Here is a 4,468-nt window from a genome sequence, read left to right on the forward strand (position 1 = left end):
GAAATCCCTCAATCTCTGGAAATCTAGGTCCTTGTCCTTGTCCTTGCCTGGCAAGGCTCTTATTATTAATATGCTTGGCTTAAGTAAGCTGGTTTACCTGGCCAGAGTTCTCACTGTCTCAGCCTGGGTCACTGCACGTGTTAATGCTTTGATTTGGCCCTTCCTCTGGGCTTCAAAGATGGAAACGGTCAGCCGTAATACCTTCGTTTTGAAACTGAAGGACGGGGGTATTAACGTCATTAGCCTTCCCGTAAAGGCCCAGGCCTTAAGACTGGCGGGGATGGCTTCTGTTCTCAATTCTCCCGAGGATTCTACCTTTTTTATGCTTAAGTACTTTGTTGGTCGCCGTTTATCTTGTCTGCGTACCGAATGGCTTTCTTTGCGCGATAATTCTGCTCCTAGCGCTGTCTTCCCGACTCGTTTTTACGAGGCCTGTTTGGATACCTTGTCAAGGGTGGGTGACAGCGCTCTAGTTTCTAAGGTTCTCAATAATAAACTCTTGTCCGTTGAGTCATCCCCGCCAATCCTACATCGACAGTGGTCTCAGGTTATCGGGCCAGGGTCTTCTCTCGATGGTCACTGGTCTCTCGTCGGGGATCCTTTTACAGAGAATTTTAAGAATGATGTTATTTGGTTGATTATCCTTCGTGGCGGCAAGGTGCGCGATTCTCTCTTTAAGTGGGGTGTTATCTCTTCTAGTCAGTTCGCGTCTTGTCCCCGACGTGAGACCATTGACCATTGCTTTTTAAACTGCGGTAGGGTCAAGAGGGTCTGGTCGCATTTTGCACCTGCCCTCTCCCTGGTGCTTGGTTCCCAGTTCGTTGTAAGTCTTTTAACCGTCTTTTTCTTTCGCTGCGCCCTCTGTTAGTGCTAAAAGGGCCCGCATTGCACGCCACTTGGTGAAATCCATACTCTACCGCATTTGGATCTTTCGGAATAGGGCCACCTTTCAAAAGGAAAGAGAAGACCATCGAGCAATTATCTGTTATGTCCGTAATGATTTAAAACAGAGGGTCTTTCTGGATTCTAAGCGCCTTTCTCAATCTCGCTTTCGCTATCTTTGGCTTCTGGACGGTTTTTGTGCCATCTAGTTGTACATTTAAATCCTTGTAAACTTTTGTCCGTGCGCTGTTCGCGGTGTCTGCTATCAGGGGCTCTCCTTAGGGAATTTGCTATGTTCATGGACTCTACCGTTAGGGCCCCGTGCTCTGGCGGCTAGCTGCTTACTCCGGCTTTTGGTTTCAATCGGTTTTTCTGTGCTTCCTCTTCTTTAGTGGCGTGTGTTTGTAAATAGCTTGTTTTAGGTTTTATTGGAAATAAAGGTTGTCTTTCACGAAAAAAAAATGGCTGCTAATTTGACCGGGTGAAATGGTTGTGCGCATGCGTGATGTGTTTGCCTCACCGGGTTGGTGTTAGTGTGTCACCTTGCTTTTATTGTTACTTCCGGTGACTGATTGTAAACCCTTTCACGTTGGTTACGTCATAGGTCATGAAATGTCAAGCGGTAACTGCTGCAAGATAAGCAAGGTGACGCGACTTCATTATAAAAATGTCGTCGAAGACCATTTTAATAGGTCTTAGTATTTTTTTTCGGTGCGGTAGTGAAAGGTCCGAGTCCCGTGCATGTCAGACCTTATTGGGAGCTTGCTCCTTATAGCTAAACGGAAGGCATAAATGGCGGTCGTAAATGTATTCTTTTGTTTATGTGCTAAGTAGACTCACTAGCCTCGCTCTCAAGAAACATATCTTTTGTATTTTTTCCATGCAAACAAAACGAGTGAGACTAATTAGCACCTAAAAAGTACTACCTACCCACCTAACTATCTCTCTGTATTGTGATTCTATATGTCCGGTACCCCGGTTATAAACCATTGCCAATCCAAGAATCCTGATCAAACTCGGTTCTCTCGCTGCGTAGGAGCTCTCATAACCATGCAACAGTGCAAGCTTACCAATTGAAAGGAGGTCTTTATTCAGTTTTAAACTGATACTGTTAGTTTAACAGCAATTATCAGAATGCTAAACATCTTTGAATGAGTGCTTGGACTTAAAGGAGAGAAGAAAATGCTTACAATGAAAATTTCTTGAACTTTTTCCAAATATTTATTAGACAGAGTGGAGTTTCCCTTAAAGTACTGTCTATCAGCGCTATTTATAATGAATGAATGAAAGCAATATGTATTTGAAGTGCGTGTCATTGACGAAAGATTGAAGTGATTCTCGCACTTCCCTGGCCAATTTAAGCAACTGTCTGTGAGTATAGACACCTAAAAAATTCAGGTGGCTCCAATGGGATACGAACCCATGACAACTGCGATGCAGGTGCAATGCTCTACCAACTGAGCTATGATCCGTGTGAGCGACACGATAAACCCGGAATGATGGAAGAGCGAAAAAGCTCCCAAGTCCTCAAAGATGCGGAATCCCCGCTGAAGAAGGAACGCAAAATAATGAGATTCCGCTTTTAGTCTGACATGTTATAACTTTTAATAAAAGACGGAAGTACAACAAATTTGGACAAAAGTTTAAAAAAGTAGAAATACCTGAATGTAACAAAATTTTAAGTAAAGAAATCTCAATATCGTCACAGGTATATAGGTTCGAGATCATCTCTTCATTTCACGCCTATCTCTATTTTCAGCTAGGTGTAATCAAACTGATAACGTATACTAAATCGGTAAACAATAAGACTTGACTGGATTACACTAGGGCTAGGACTCTTAAAAAATAATGGTTACGGTTTGCGACTGAGCCAAAGGTATCTATAGCATTCATTTGCCAAGTAAATCAATCCGTCCGTGAACAGTCATAGGGGATCGCACTAGTTTCCGTTCACTTGCCTTCAGAAGGGAATCCAAACAGGTCACCAATATCAACTGAAAACTCGTTGCCAAGGATGGAGAATCCCATCTTTTTTCCGATTTTGAATCCTGTGCCAACAATCTTGAATTCAAGAGTGCCATCTTCCAGCTTCGCAGTAGCTGATACTCCAACTCCATAGTGGAGATGAATAAATAAATAATTTATTTCACCCAATGTGGCTCGGGCTTTTCCTTCAGCACCCAGCATTATGGCACCTTTGTCAAGGCTCTCCAGATGATATCCAGCATTTGACCCCAATTGACCTCCTAGAAATCGGGCGATTACTTTCTTCTTCTTGTTAAGAACCTGAAGGACGTACGCTTGTGCTTCTGCAGCTACTGATGATGCTTTGGGCGATAAATCGGCGCCTGCATCAAATGTGAGCTCCAGGTAAGAGCATGTGAGATCAGTGTCATCACCTCCGAGGCGAGCTCCTAGTTTTATCTTGTTGCCTTCATTATTGTAGAACGTTAAGGCTTTGGGTTCCTCATACGCCATCTTTGGATCTTCGAAAAAATGTAATTATTAAAAGCTTAGTCATTGGATAATGCAGATCTGGAGTTTTGATTGGTCTAATTTTCATAGTAGATCACCATTATCATGTTATACAAATATGCCAGCCAGCCGTGTTGACTATGACCATGTGTTGAAAGGTCAATTTACGCGCGCGCAAGGTACCTTTATGCATCTATGGTTTATGGCTACTTAGATGGACTAGTTCACTGAATGAGCTACCTTATAGTAGTTGACTAAACGTCACAAAGCTAAAATTGAAGGTAAATTTCTTGAATTCAATAGCACTCGCTCTAAACAAAGAGCGCGAATATGTTTTAAAGTCGTTAGAGAAATGACGAGTTCAGATAGTTCATTTATTAATTGAATATATAAATCAATTATGTAATAAATGATATTTATATCATAATTAATATTATATTATCATTAAATAATACTATAATATATAATATAATATGAATAGTGACAATGTTAGCGTACATTGCGTGGCACTCATTTAATAAAACACAATTTTACACACAGTAAGGCTGAGTGTGATTAGAGATGACACAACATAAAATAAGAAATCGACTAGCTGGGGACCTGTTAACCACTAACTGCATGCTTTCTGAAAATGTCCATCTGATGTTGAAATGAGAGGACGAAAGATTCCAAGATATTCTTCATATTTTAAGTAAAAATAAAAGCATCGTGATATCTAGAGCCAATGAAAGCGAAAAATACTGCCGCTTGGCTTGTCGTTTTCCTTCTGGATGGTCGCCTCACTACTTTTTTATTTCGGCAACCGGGCAGCTGTGAGTTCCCTAAAGCAGATCTATATCCATTCTGCTAACCGACCCAGCCCGCTTAACGGCCAATCTGTTCTGAAGAGGCGTCTAGTGTGTCCTTAGGAAATTCTGAAATTAGATTCACGAAAGTTATACCAAAGAAATCAACCGTTATCAGTATAAATTTTGCGCGAAAAACAAAATAAAAGGTTTTTGGGGGCAATCCATTTCAACCCAAGAACAACCCTAACCCTACACTAATACAAAATTAAAGCTTACATTAAAAGAATAATCTGCAAACAGTGGAGATAAACATTTCTAAAAAT

General features: G+C 41.2%; 1 long non-coding RNA gene across 2 annotated transcripts in view; it reads right to left on the reverse strand.

Moving 5' to 3' along the window:
- Window positions 1–2,080: 2,080 nt before the first annotated feature.
- Window positions 2,081–4,468, reverse strand: part of LOC137997248 (uncharacterized) — a 21,280-nt gene continuing 18,892 nt past the window's right edge. For both annotated transcript variants that reach the window (XR_011122437.1, XR_011122438.1), the window contains exon 3: window positions 2,081–3,368. This is a non-coding gene — a long non-coding RNA (uncharacterized lncRNA). The remainder of the gene's footprint in view (window positions 3,369–4,468) is intronic.

This window comes from Montipora foliosa, chromosome 3, assembly GCF_036669935.1.
Source record: "Montipora foliosa isolate CH-2021 chromosome 3, ASM3666993v2, whole genome shotgun sequence".
NCBI classification, from domain to species: Eukaryota; Metazoa; Cnidaria; class Anthozoa; order Scleractinia; family Acroporidae; genus Montipora; species Montipora foliosa.